General features: G+C 49.2%; 1 protein-coding gene across 4 annotated transcripts in view; it reads right to left on the bottom strand.

The window, feature by feature from the left end:
- LOC118529413 (uncharacterized) overlaps positions 1-15,164 on the bottom strand; it is a 263,313-nt gene that overhangs the window by 20,534 nt on the left and 227,615 nt on the right. The gene's annotated exons all lie outside the window — the stretch shown is intronic.

The following is a 15,164-nucleotide window of genomic DNA, read 5'->3' on the forward strand; positions in this document are numbered from 1 at the left end:
CAGGGTTGCTGGTAGTGATCAGAATCGGAAACGAGATGACCAGAGGGAAAGTGCCTCCCTGCTGGGGGCCCAGGGCTGCACTGACTTCTGTGGCTCTGGGACACTTTGGCCTTTGTGGGCCCCTTCCTCAATAACAAAATGCATAACAATTATAGTTGATGACTCTGTAGCTATAAAGATGAATATGTGAATTCATATGAATGTCTATGAATCCACATTAATAGTACATATTAAAATATTTTCTTCCATCTAAGAGTTCATTGTCTCCCTTCTGATTTGAAAAGAAATTGAAGTATTTTCATGAGCCGCTAAAAGTATCATGGCCCTAGTACATCCTGTGTCTAATGGAGACGTCTGCCCTGAGTCCCCTGCCAGCCCTGGGAGGCACTTGGAGAGTGTCCAGGCCACGGAGGAGCAACCTTCTCCCCTGGAAGAGCCGAGTCAGCACAAAGGATAGGGTGGACAGCTGCTTTTTGTCTTTGTCATTAAAAAAGTCTATTGAGTCCTGTGGGAAAAGATACAGTCTTACAGTTAGATGACCAATTATGTCAGAAAAAGCAAGGTCCCTGAGAAAAATGAGCAGTGATTTTTTTATGATTTAAAGTCATTATAATTGTCACTGACCCTATCAAGCACTTATTATAAGCTGCACATAGGGCTAAGTGTCATACCTTCATCTTCACATGAACCCCATCTTCGAGACTGGAAGGTTGGGGCACCAGGCTGCTGGGGGGTAGGGGGTCAGAGGAAGTGAAGGGCACAAAGCAGAAGGGACCAGTGGGGGAAACGGACTGCGGAAGACACCCTCAGGGCTTCCCCGTGTTCTTATGATTTGCCCTTCTGGAACCACCTTCCATGACAGCTTGATAAACTTGGAACAATAGCACAGAACCCAATGCAAAAGTTAACATTTTCATGAATGTTTTCAGGAAAAGAGCCTGTGCTTGCCTCTGATTTTCCTCTCAGTGACTTCCCAGGCCAACAACAGAAGCCATTAAATAAGAACACATTTTGTATGTTTCCTGCTCTTGAACTGAATGAGGACGACCCATCTGGGAGTCTGGGGAAGTCTTCGCAAAGGGAGTGAGCCAGGGAGCGCTTGGTGCCCTGAGAGAAAACTGCTTCCTGGCTCCGGGGTGGAGAGGCCCCAGGGCTGGCTGCTCCATCTGGTGGGCCCAGAGGTGCAGAGGGCCTAGAAGCGAGGAAAAACTGCTGTTATCAGCTGCACGCTGTGTACAAGGCCACGGCAGCTCCAAGGGGCAAAGTCGAGATAAGGAGTCGGGCAGTGTGACTCCAGACAGTTCTGACTTGGTCACTTAACTGGATGGCCATGAATGGGTTACTTTGTCCCTTGGAGCTGCCTTTTCCTTGCACGGCACTGTTTGCACACCTACTGTGTACCGGAGCTCCCCACGTACTCTTAGGGAAACCTGGCAGCGAGGTGAAGCTTTGCCCGGGCCCAGCGCACAGACGAGGAAGCAGGCTCTGAGAGCCTTCGCAAGTGCCGGAAGGTAGAGAGGTGCAGATACCCAAGTGCTTAGAACTGGCAGGAAGTCTGCCAGTCCTACAGTCTGCCCTTCCATCTGCTGCTTTGGACCCTGAACTGGCCCTCCCATTGTTCTGCCCCCCTTTTAAAATTGTACTTAATATGGGTGTGTGTGATGAAATCTGTCAATAACACTTTCAAAAAATATTTATTTATTTGAGAGAGAGAGAGCATGAGCAGGGGGAGAAGAGGCAGAGGGAGAGGGAGAAGCAGACTCACCGCTGAGCAGGGAGCCCAACGCGGGGCTCGATCCCAGGACCCTGAGATCCTGACCTGAGCTGAAGGCGGTAGCTCAATAGACTGAGCCACCCAGGCGCCCCTGTCAATTAACATTTTAAAGTGTACGATTCAGTGGCATTAATTATATTAATGAAGTTATGCAACAATCCCCACTAATTCCAGAACATTTTCATCAGCCCACTCCCCAAAACCCCCATACCATCAACCAGTCACTCCATTCTTCCCCTCCCCCCGGCCACTGGCAACCACTAATTTGTTTTCTGTCTGTACGGATTGGCCTCTTCTGGACATTACACATGAATGGAATCATACAGTATGTGGTCTTTTGGGACTGGCTTCTTCACCCTAGCATGAAATTTTAGGTGTAGCATGGATCTGCACTTCATTCTCTTTCATGGCTGAGTAATACTTCATTATGGATGGACTGCAGTTTATTTTTCCTCTGGCCAGTTGATGAACATTTGGGCTGTTTCCACTTTTTTCGATTATGAATAATGCTGCTATGAGCATTCATTGTCTGAACACCAGTCCTCTTGGGTATGTACTCAGGAGTGGAAATGCTGGGGCACAAGGTAACTATGTTTAACTTTTTGAAGAACCACCAAAGTGTTTTCTGCAGAGGCTGCCCCATTTTCCAGTCCCATCAGCAGTGCACAGGGGTTCCAGTTTCTCCGCAGCCTCCCCAACACTTGTTCTTTTCTGGGGTTTTGTTTGTTGTTTTTGTTTTTTTGTTTTTTTTAATCTTAGTGGCACGAGGTAGTATCTCATTGTGGTTTTGATTTGCATTTCTCCAGTTGCTACTGATGTTGAGCATCTTTTCATGTGTTTGTTGGCCCTTCCCATTGTTCTTTTTTTTTTTTTTTTAAGATTTTTATTTATTTATTTGTCAGAGAGAGAGAGCACAAGCAGGGGGAGCAGCAGAGGGAGAGGGAGAAGCAGGCTCCTCACTGAGCAAGGAGCCCGATGTGGGACTTGATCCCAGGACCCTGGGATCATGACCTGAGCCGAAGGCAGACGCTTAATGACTGAGCCACCCAGGTGTCCCCCATTATTCTTAATATAGAATAAAACATCCCTACCAGAGCCTCAAAGGCCCTGCCCCCTCCCCTCTGGCAGCCCCCACCCCTGCCCCGGTGCCTGCCCCTCTGCTCATCCATTTGCACTCTGGGATCCAGCCACACAGGCCTCCCTCTTCCTCACGTGCCTCAGAGCCTGTACACACACAGTCCCCTCTTGTTGCAACTGTTCTCTTCCCCCGGTTCCCCATCCCTGCGGTTACCTCCTTATCCTCCATCTGTCCGCCCTGCCCACCAGACTAGGCTGACCCCTGTCTGCGTGCACGGAGCATCACCAGGCACTGCCCCTCCCCACACCTCATCCGAGTGATGGGCCTCCTGCTCCTTGGGGTTTCCTGATGGCATGTTCGCTGCTACAGCCCCAGCTCCTAGCTGAGTGCTGGACAAACACTACGTTTGGGTCCAAAGCAGTGGACAGAAGGCTGGACCGAAGGATTGAAGGATGTGCAGGTTTCCTGCCCCATCTTGGGCTGTTCCTGCCCTGAGCACCCAGTACTAGGTGGATATGTCTGGATATGTCTCTTAAGTACCAGGGTGGCAGCACAGACGGGCATCCCCAAACCTCTCCCATTGACATCTTTGGAGTTACCCAGCGTCAGCTGTGGTCTGTTATGACTCATGCCCTCGAGGCACATGTCTGTTGTCAGCAAGTGACTCATGGATGCAGCTCCTCAGCCTTGGCAGCCAGCTAGGCCTGCTGACATAGGGGAGAGAGTCCCACACTGGGAGGCAAGAGCCAGAGTTCTCGTCCCAGTCTGCGATGACTTGCTGTGGGAGCTGGGGCCCTGGCCTCCGCAATCTGCAGCATACATCAGAACCACCTGTAGAGCCCTTTTCGTATAAGTACCGCGCGCTAACCGATTGCGCCACTGGAGCTCCTGTAGAGCCCTTTTCGAACTGCAGCTGGATCTCCCCGTCTCCCTCCACCCGGAGATTCTGATTTAGTAGCTTTGGCATAGGGCCCAGGAAATCTGCATTTTAATCAGCAGCCCCAGTGTCCCCTGATGCTCAGCCTGGCTTGGATACTCTGCACGAGCTGCTTGAGGGCCCTCTCCACTGCCCCAGACTTTGGTTCTAGGATTCTAGAATGTCTTTCCATCACAGTCTTTGCTGGGTGAGTTCCAAGAACTTACGTGAAGGAAGGCCAGCTCCCTTTCTATTTCCTGAACACCAACTCTGAGCCAAGCCCTAGGCTAGTTGATTGCTGACCTACAGTAGATTCTAGTCTTTTAGGGTGGACTGATTCTGCCACCGGAGCACTTCCCCTCTAAGCCACAAACACTCTGTGACAAGGGCTAGAATACTGAGGTGCAAACCGAGGGTGTTGGGGAGGCAGGGGGGAATGGCAAAACCCCTCCTGATGGGCACCTCAGGGAAGCCAGGCAGGGGCAGGCACTGCTGGGTTTTGAGCAATACACTGGAAGCAGCACACTGGGCTTTGAGCAATATACTGGAAGAGACCATGGCAGTTTATGGCTGTGTGTCAGGGAAGGCGAGGGCAGGAGGGGCAGGAGAAGCACCATGGAGGGAAAAGGAAGGTTCTAGATTATGAGGTGAGAGAAGTGGTCATGGCCATATCCTGGAGGACCTGGAGTATCAGGGTGGCAGGGTGACAGCGGTTGGGGTGGGGGATAGTGGCCGGGCAGCTTTGGAGCCTGATACAGATCCTTTTGTTCCTGGGGAACCATGAGAGGCCCAGAAGCATGGGCTACTGGTAAAAGTCTCTTCAATAAATGGTGCTGGGGAAACTGGAGAGCTACACGCAAAAGAATGAAACTGGCCCACTTTCTAAAACCAAAAATAAACTCAAAATGGATTAAAGACCTAAATGTGAGACCTGAAACCATAAAAATCCTAAAAGAAAACATAAGTAGTAATTTCTTAGACATTGGTCTTAGCAACATTTTTCTGGATATGTCTCCTAAGGCAAGGGAAACAAAAGCAAAAATAAACTATTGGGACTACATCAAAATAAAAAGCTTTTGCACAGTGAAGGAAACTATCAACAAAATGAAAAGGCAGAATATATTTGCAAATAATATATCCAATAAGAGGCTAATATTCAAAATATATAAAAGAACTTATACAACTCAACGCCAAAAAAAACCCCAAATAATCTGATTTAAAAAATGAGCAGAGAACCTGAATTGACATTTTTCCAAAGAAGACATAATGGCCAACGGACACATGAAAAGATACTCACCATCACTCATCATCAGGGAAATGCCAATCAAAATCACAAGATATCAGTTCACATTAGTCAAGAAGGGCTAATATCAAAAAGACAAGAAATAACGTGTTGTCAAGGATGTAGAGAAAAAGGAAGCCTCGCACACTGATGGTGGGAATGCAAATTGCTGCAGGCACTCTGGAAAACAGTATGGACGTTCTTCAAAAAATTAAAAATAGAAATACCATATGATCCAGTAATTCCACTACTGGGTATTTACACAAAGAAAACAAAAACACCAATTCAAAATGATATATACTTATTTACAATGGCCAAGACAATGGGCAGCAACCCAAGTGTCCATCCATAGATGAATGGATAAGGAAGATGTGGCATTTACATGTAATGGAACATTACTCAGCCATAAAGAAGAATGAGATCTTGCCATTGGCAACAACATGGATGGACCTAGAGGGTATAATGCTAAGTGAAATAAGTCAGACAGAGAAAGATTAATTTCATATGATTTCACTTATATGTGGACAAAGCAAATCAGCAAACAAACAAAAAACCAGAAATAGACTCATAAATACAGAGAACAAACCAGTGCTCATCAGAGGGGTGGGGGTGGGGGATGGGCGAAATAGGTGAAGGGGATGAGGAGGTACAAACTTCTAGTTATAAGATAAATAAGTCAGGGAGATAAAAAGCACAGTACAGAGAATATAGTCAATGATATTGTGATAACCTTGTATGGTGACAGAGGATGACCACATTTATCATGGTGAGCACCGAGTGAGGTATAGACTTGTGGAATCACTATCTTGTACACCTGAAACTAAAATAACGTGTATGTTAGCTATACTTCCGTAATAAAAATTAAAAATAAGCATCTATTTTAAAACAACAGCTTTGGGAGCTCGAGGCTGCAGCACTGGGGAGGGTCTGGCGATAGAAGCCCTCCCTGCCCTGAACTTGAGTTTCTCCTCCTTAGGTTGCCCCTCATGGACCAGTATGCCTCCCCATTTGGGATGGTCTTAATGATTTCAGGTCTGAGCTGGGGCTTCCAGCAAGCCTGCTTCCTGACCCGTTGGCTTTCTGTTTAGAGCAGGGAAGAGGACTTTGCTAGGCTGTGTGCCCAGAGGAGGAGCGAGCACAAGCCCAAGGTGGTTAGGAATGGCAGGGCTCTGGATTCCCAGACCGTCTCTACCCCTTGCACTGCTTGAGCAAGGCACACACCCTCTCTAAGTCTCAGTCTGCTCCTCCATGAAATGAGGGTACAATTAATACCTGCCTTAGGATGTCAATGACCTTAAAATGAGGCTTTACAGAAAGTCTGGACATTCTCCTGTTCTTCATGGCAGAAGAGAAACCCCACTAGACCTACTAACTTGGTGGCCAAAGCCGAAGTGCTGAGCTTCAATCATGCCCCTGGGGCAAAGAACTCCACCAAGATGAACCTCGAGGAAGGGCTGAAGAAAACACACAGGCAAGGCTGCCAGAACAGGGGGAGGAAGAGAAGCAGCTTGCAGAGCCAAAGGGGCACCCAGAAGACCAGAGAACACCAAAGACAGCTTCACCATTTGGGAGAGAAGACAGGGGAGGGACAGAAGAAGGGGACCCCCGGGGGAGTGACAAGGCTGATAGTGGGTTGCACAAATCTGGATTTGCACAAATCTGGATTCCCTCTGAGGAGTAACCTGCCCCTGCCTGGCCTTAGCCTGCTCTCAGGAGCCTTGAAGCTGCTAGACACTGTTCCCTCCTCTTGATGGAAGGTCAAAGTATGGGTTCAAACCCAAGGGTGTGGCCACTCTGGGCTGGGGGGAGTGGGGAATGCAAAGATGGGTATCCCCAGGGAGGAAGGCAGAGTTGGGCTAAACCCTGGGCCTCCAGGTCTGGGCTCCAACAGACACATTGCCCCCACCTAGCTCACCTCCTCGAGCACTGATCTCTGGGCAGAGGTCAGAATGTTAGCCCAAGGGCAGCTCTGGGAGGTGGAGAGGTGGGGGGACAGCTGCCAGACTTGGGTCAAGGACACCTCCCCTCCTCTCATAGGTAGACCACCACTCAGCAGCACGTTCTGCCTTTCTTCGTCTCTGATTTATGACCCATGCTCAGGGCCACCAGCAGTTCCAGGCCCTTGCCTGCAGGCCCCCTGAACACTGTCCCCACTCTGTGAATGCCTCCAAACTACGTGTGAACCAAGTCATCTCCTGTCATGATCCTCCACTGTTGCCTTGACCCTGGGAAGAATCTCAGTTCCAGCTCCCAAATCCAGCGTTGGGGCCCTTCCCCCATGGCATGCCACTAAGAATTTCTGTAGGAGTCACTTCCAATAGGCCCTGTCTCCTGGACACAGGAGCACCCGTTCTTCACCCTATTCCTGTAGGGGCCACCCTCTTGCTGAGCCTCACAGTCCCTCGGGCTGTGCCCTCCACCTGCTGACCTTCTGCTCCTTACCCTTCCCTGCTCTGCCACCCTCACCTCCTCTCCCAGGTCTGGCTTACAACCTGCTGGCCCAAAGCCTACAGCTGTTTCCCTGGGCTGGTGCGGAGGGGCTGTGGATATGACGGTTAATGTTTTGTGTCAAACCAGCTAGGCCATGGTGCCCAGTTCTTTGGTCAAATACCAGTCTAGATGTTGCTGTGAAGGTATTTTTCAGATGTCATTAGCATTTACATCAGTAGACTTTGAGTAAAGCAGATGACCCTCTATATGTGAGTGGGCCTCGTCCAATCAGTCGATGGTCCTGAGAGCAAAGACCAAGGTTCCCCAAAGAAAAGATTATGAGCCCAGACTGCAGCATAGAAACCCTGCCTGAGATTCCAGCCTTCAACTCAAGAGTGCGGGCCTGCCCTGCTGATTTCAGAATTGCCAGCCCCCGTCATCGCGCAAGTCAACTCCTTAAAATAAATCTCCCTTTGTCTCTCGGTCTCTGTCTCTTTCTCTCTCCCCTTACTCACACAGCAGACAAATGAGTGAAGTGTGTTGGCTGGGCTGGCATGTGGCAGCCACCACCACGCATGGGAAATGTGAACACTCTCGGGGAACCCAGTCTGCACCCGGGCCCTCCCCACCCCACATGGACTCAAGCCTGTTTCCCACATGGCTGGTACAGAGGCCACTGGCCAGTGAGGAGGAGGGCTGGGTTCTACCCCAGCTCACCCGGCAGCTGAGTGACCTTGGGTAAGGTCCTTCCCCTCCCTGGGCCAAAGTGTCCCTATTCTCAGCAGCAGCGCCAGACAGTTGTAAAACAGTAGCAGATTGCTCTGTGCCAAAGGGAATCTTATACAGTAGATCAACTTTTAAAGCTGTCCAAGTAGGGCCTCTCTGGCTTCCGTGGAGGGGCGGGAGCAGCAGAGAGCTCCCTCCACCTGCCCCTCAGTCCTGCCTGAACCTTGGACCTTGACCCCCAGAGTCTTCATGCTCTGGTCTGCTCCAACGTGTGCAGACTGTACTCCCCACGCTTCCGGGTGGAATCCATTTCCTTGGTGTCCTGCCTAGCTCAATGTGCCTCTGGGCTGGTAGAGGGAATCTCATTACTGCTCGTGACTCAGAAAAGTCTAAAAGCAGCAGACAACAGCTCCTTTCAGAGCTCCCTCTGAACCCCAGGGTCTCAATTATGTGACGATGATTTTTAGAGGCTTGAGACAAGAGCAATCACATATAAGGCAGAAAAATGTGGCCTTGTCTTCTAGGAGAAGTGGCAGCGGGAGCCCCGCTCTGAGTTCTCACACTCAGGCCCCACTCTGTACTGAGTTGTCTGAGAAAGGTGGCCCTGGACTAAGGCAGCCCCACTCCCCTGACAGGCCCAACTGAAGGCCCACCCAGCAGCTTTCTGAGGGGCCTTCCTGCCCCCAGGACTGGTGTGGCCTGGAAGATTGACACTGTTCCTTTTCGAGGTAGCCTGTCAGCTCTCCTGGGGACTGGCACATGTAAGTCTTGCATATCCCAAAAGGCCAAGGGCAGCTGACCTGAGAGTTCAGAAGGATGGCTGGCCTCCTTCCCCCTCTACCACCGGGTAAATGAAGGCACTTCCCAGAATGAGTCTGGACAACAAAACAGGAACAGGTAAACTTAGTTAAAACATGATTCTTCCCTGGGACTCATTCAAGGTGATAGTGTGGTGGGTATTATTCCTCTAGCACAAGGAAAAACGTCCCCCTATGTACACTCCTGCCATCTCTGCCTCTGCGGAGCCTCTGAAGGCTCAGGAATAAAGAGCAATTGAAGAGCTGTGAATAATGTAATCAGAATTTCAAAAGAGTATGAGAGGAGGTGGTTAAGAGCCCACTCTGAAGGTCAAAGAAATCTTTTGTGGTTTTGCTTTCCCTGACCACCCTGGATACACCACCAAATGCCAGTGGTTTTTATTATGGGTAGGCTCCAAAATGGAATCCTAGGCACCAGTGTGACTGAACCAACAGGGATCAGAGGTGTTGTTTTCAAACCCAAGAGGGTACAAAGGCAGCCCAGGAGCCCTGGCTCTTTGGTGGCTCTGACTTGCCACCTGCTATCTGCGGCTTGACTCCTCCAGGCTTTTTTCTCCTCTGCAGGAGACACCCAGGACATTAATAGCCTATGGACACTATGGCTATATATGTGACTCTCATAGGCAGGGTCTGGTCCCACCTTCTGGGTACTTCCTGCCACACACTGGGCAGCTGGTCTCAGGCAAAGAGGACATCAGTGGGGGCAGGCAAATGTCCCTGGATAGCATCTCTCTACTACCACTACAACTTAGGCCAGAACCAGGGTAAAGCAAAGCAAAGCAAAGTAGAGTCAGGAGTTTGTAGGAGGTGTGAGCACTGGCCATTGCCCGCTATCATCAAGGAGCTGGTGTGACACCTGACCTATCCTTGTCTTACTGCGAACTGTCACTGCCACGGCTAGCTTCTTGGGAGGTGGCCTGGGAACAGGGACGTTGTACCCAAATCAAATCTCCCTGGCCTGCTGGAATTTCCTCTCTCTAGAGTCACTTTGCTCCCAAAGGCCCAGGAGGGGCTCATCCTTCTTCTGTCTCCTCCTTCTCAGCACCTCCCCATCCAGGTCAAGAGCACTACTCTGCCCAAAGTGTTCTGGCTTGTTGAGTGCTTACCCAGCATGCATGATTGAACTCTGACCCTCACAACTGCCCTGGAGAAGGGGTATCATCCCATTTGAGGAGGAGGAAGCTGAGCCCAGAGAGGAGAAGGGCCACTTCAAAAGCCCAAGACCACAGACAACCTTGTCTGTGACAAAGCTTGTCAACCACACCACCTCACCAGCCCAGGCCTGGCAGAGGATTTGAAGCCAAGCATCCCCAGCTGGGACTGGCCCCAGGCCAGGTTGCTTTCCACTCCTGGGGATACTGTATGGCTACACAGTGATTGTGATGCCTCCTTTTCAGACTTGGTGAGCCACCTTGCAGCAACCACCAGGCCAGTGTCTTCTGCCCAGAGGACATGCTGCCTCAGCCTTGAGTGAAAGGCAAAGGGACTCCACCCAAAGAAGGCACTCGTCAGCCACAAGGAGCTCCTTGGGTGCCACCTGGAAGGGGCTGGACCCTTGGAGGGTCCACAGGCTCGGGGTCTCAGGAACAGCATGGTCCACTGTATGAGTTTCCCGGGGCTGCTGCAACAAGTTACCACAAACTGTGTGACTTGAAAGAACAGAAATGAAGTGTTTCATAGTTCTGCAGGCCAGAGGTCTAAAATCCAGGTGTCAGCACAGCTGCACTCTCTCCAAAGGCTCTAGAGGAGGGTCATGTGTCTTCCAGTGTCTGGTGGTGGCCAGCATCCTTGGTGTTTCTTGGCTTGTGGCTGCATCAACCCAATCTCTGCCTCCTACTTCACATGGCCTTCTCTTCGGCTCTATGTTCTCTTCCTCCTCTGTATTTTATAAGGACACTTGTCATTGGATTTGGGCTCCACCAGGATAATCCAGGATGATCTCATCTTGAGATCTTTAACTTGAATACATCCAAAGACCCTTTTTCCAAACCAGGGCACATTCATAGGATCTGGAGGTTAGGGCTTGGACACATCCTTTTTGGGCTACCATTCACCCCATTACATCCATCTCCACCAATGGATCACAGGTCACTGACTTCCTAGAAGTCTGGCTATCAGGGCACAGAGGCCATTGACAAGACCAACTGTCACCTTCTTTCAGAACTGAAGTAGCCTCACAGGAGGAGGCTGCCCTGCCTCAAAGACCCCTGGCAAGTGAGGGACAGAGCAGAGACTTGTTGCCCAGCCCCTAGGCTTTCATTGCCTGGATAAGCCTGCTGCACTCAGGGCCGAGTCAGGGCCCAGCCCAGCTCATTTATATTTGCAAGGGGAACAAGCCTTCGAGGTCCCTGCACACAAGGCAGGACAAAGCTTTGGGGGTGGTGACTCCATTCCTATATCTCAGCATGGCATTGGGAGGCCTTGGTCCCCACAGGCCTCAGGTCCCTCAGCTGGAAAAGGAGAGGGCTGGAGTAAGGAACTCAGGGGGTTCTCCTGGCTCAGGTGCCCACAGCTGCCCAGGAAGCCACAGTGGTCCATTGCTTTCCATATGGCTGCTGATGGCCAGGAGAGGGGCCGTGCCGGGATGGACCAGACTCCAGCTGCTATGGCACCAAGAGCAACCACACTGGCAGTGTTCCTCTGCAATTCCAACAGGGGTGTCCTTGGCTGGTGTGTACCTTGTGGGTCTCTAGGAATGGCCTGCACCCCTCATAGTAAGCCAAGCCAGAGCAAAATGCCTTTGCAGTTTGCAGCCTGGGGTAGGGACAGAACAAAGTTGCACTCCAGACACCCTAGAGGGCTAGGCGTGGCTGCCACTCGATGCTCTCCGCCTCCTGAAACATTAGTGGCTATCTAGTTCCCCTTGGTATGCCTCCACCAAAAGGAACCTCAGTCTCAACCTCCCTCCTTCCTAAAGCAGTCAATACTAATATGACTCTGACTTCTTGAGGGGTCTTCTTCCCTCTATTGCACCAGAATCTGAGTATTAGCCACTTCAGCCACCCATCCCAGTCCTTAAGGAACCTGCTAGCCACATCAGTAGATGCCCTCTGGGGCAAATGGTGGTTCTTCTATCCGCCCTCCAGCTTTTCCTCCTTCAGATATGCTCTAGTTTGACAGGGTTCTTCCGAGTGTGGGGCCCAGAACTAGCCAGAATATCTGGTTGGTGTCCAGCCAGAGCAGAGCAGGGGGAGAGCTGTATAGATCAGACACTGCCAAACACTTGGCATCTAGTATCTCAATGAATGCTCCTGACAGCACTTTGAGGTAGTTTCTATTATTGTACTCACTAAAAAGATGAAACAAACCATCTGAGTCTCAGAGGTGTTAAGTAACTTGCCCAAAGGCACAGAGATAAGTGGTAGTCAAAAGTCAAATCAGACCTTCTGGTTCCAGAGTTCATGCCTTATACACTAAACAGCAAAAGAGAGTAGCACACTCACCTCCCTTGTTCTGAATACGTTGCCTCTGTTGATGCAGCCCAAGGCCCTGATTGCTTATCTGAGCCTGCCATGATGGCTCCAATTCATACTGACCAGTTGACTATTCTCCTCACCCATCTCCATGTGTTGCCTTCTGTGTTCTCTGGGCCCTGGTTCAGAGTCCTTCAGTCTCCACTGCACAGATCGCTTCCTCCAACTGAGCCATGCTCTAGCCTGCACAGGTCTGTCCTCCCCTCCCTCCACACCCCTGCCAGCCAATGTGATCAATGAGGAGAGAGAAGTTAGAGCACAACAGACAGGCAAAAGGCTGGTGCACAGAGCTATGAGCTGGCAACTGGTAAATTGAGAGCAATTCCTGGAAATCAGGAAACAACCATTGAGGCCAAAGGCATCAAAATTAAATTGGCCTTTGAAACAAAAAAGTGCATCTCCGCAGGCATCAACTGTGATTCTGCAAGGCTCTAAGATGACCTCTAAATGAGATAAAGTCTCCCAGCCCAGGATGGGCTGGACACATGGGGGCAGAGTGTTGGGTGATCTTTGGGAGCCATTAGCATGATCTTATTTGAATTGCAAGCCATTGAGGAAAGCTGGGAGGGGAGAATCTGGGCCTCCAGTCTGATCTATGGCATAACACAGGGGCATGAACTGTGTCATGTGAGAAACAGGAGGTAAGAGACATAGCACATTCAGTAGAGCCTGGAGCCAGGGGGCTTTCTCCCTTTTGAGGATTCTTCCCGCTTTAGGAGCCAAGAATCCTGGGGTTGGAGTAGCCCAGAAGTAGGACATATCCTTACAATAAGATCATTTTTTTAAAAAGATTTATTTATTTGAGAGAGAGAGAGTGGGGGGGAGGGGCAGAGGCAAAGGGAGAGAGAGAATCCTCAAGCAAACTCCACACTGAGTGCTGAGCTGGACATGGGGCTCGATCCCAGGACGCTGAGATCATGACCTGAGCCAAAATCAAGAGTCAGAAGCTTAACTGACTGAGCCACCCAGGCACCCCTCCAATAAGATCATCTTTAAGAAGCATGAATGAGTGTCAATACCGATGGTGACATTCCTTGGGGACTCAAGTCAGAATATGCTCCATGAGCTTTGAGCATTCATAGATATAGTCACATGGCATTTTCAAGTTTTACATTCTTGGCACTGGAGTCCAAGTGAATAAACATCCCCCACCCCAGTGATGAACAAGGCTGTCCTGTGGGAAAATGGGGAGGAAAGACTCAGTGCTCACCTTTGGGGAGCTCAGAGACAAGGATACACCTCCTTCTAATATAACATCCAGCTTGATAGTGGGATCAGGAAGTTCAGAGGAAAACATGATTTTTTCACTTAAAAACCTGGGAAGCCTTCTTGGAAGAGGCAATAGTTGACCTGGACCTGGGAGGGTAAGTAGTATTTCAACAGTCAGAGATGGCGATGAGGGTGTTTTGGTGGAGGGGAAAGCATGGGCAAAGGCATGGAAGGACATACTTGGAAAATGGTGAGGGGCTTATTTGGCTAGAACCCCGTGTCCTGGGCTGACAGTGTGGGCTGAGATCAGGCCTGCCTGATTCTGCAGGTGATAGGAAGCCACCAAAGTCCTGATTAAGGGAAGTAGCATGAGCAGATGTATGCACAGCCTCATGCAGTTGTTTTCAGAGTGAGATCTGTGGAACACCGGCGATCCCTAAGACCCTTTTAGGGGATCTTCAAGGTCAAAACTATTTTCACAATAACACTCAAACATTCTTTGACTTTTCCACTGGATGGATTGGCACTGGTAGCGCAAAAGCCGTGGTGAGTTATACTGCATTATATATACATATATATATATATACACACACACACCTCACATCTTCTTTATCCATTCATCTATCAGTGGACACTGGGTTGCTTCCATATCTTGGTTATGGTAAATAATGCTGCAATAAACATAGGAGTGCATATATCTTTTTGAATTAGTGTTTTTGTTTTCTTTAGGTAAATATTCAGCAGTGGGATTACTGAGATCTTGCCACTTGTGACAAAATGGATGGACCTAGAAGGTATTATGCTAAGTGAAGTATTTCAGATAGGGAAAGACAAATACCGTATAATTTCACTTACATGCGGAATCTAAAGAGCAAAACAAATGAACAAACAAGTAAACAAACCAAAAAACAGACTCTTAAATACACAACAAACTGGTGGTTGCCAGAGGGCAGGTGGGTGGGGGTGGATAAAATAGATGGAGGGGATCAAGAGGTACAAACTTCCAGTTATAAAATAGATATGTCACAGAGATGAAAGGTACAGCATAGGGAATATAGTTAATAATATTGTAATAACTTTGTATGGTGACAGATGGTAGCTATACTTATTGTGGTGAACACTGAGTAATGTATAGAATTGTTGAATCAATATGTTGTACACCTGAAACTAATATAACAGTGTATGTTAACTATACTTAAAAAAAAAAGCAGTGGTGGGTAAAACAGCAGATGCCTGAGCATGAATCAGGGCAGCAGCACCAAATTGTACTAGCTGTCATTGGATTCTTCACTGCCAAGCGCTTGCAGTTTAAAAAAAAAAAAAAAAAAAGCCAGATTCACTTAAGAATGTTGTCAGCGAAGCAGTAATAATTAACTTTATTAAATACTGACCTTTGAGTACCCATATTTTAAAAAATTCTGTGTGACAAAACTGGAAATGTGTTTAAAGCACTTGTGC

Source organism: Halichoerus grypus, chromosome X, assembly GCF_964656455.1.
Source record: "Halichoerus grypus chromosome X, mHalGry1.hap1.1, whole genome shotgun sequence".
NCBI classification, from domain to species: domain Eukaryota; kingdom Metazoa; phylum Chordata; class Mammalia; order Carnivora; family Phocidae; genus Halichoerus; species Halichoerus grypus.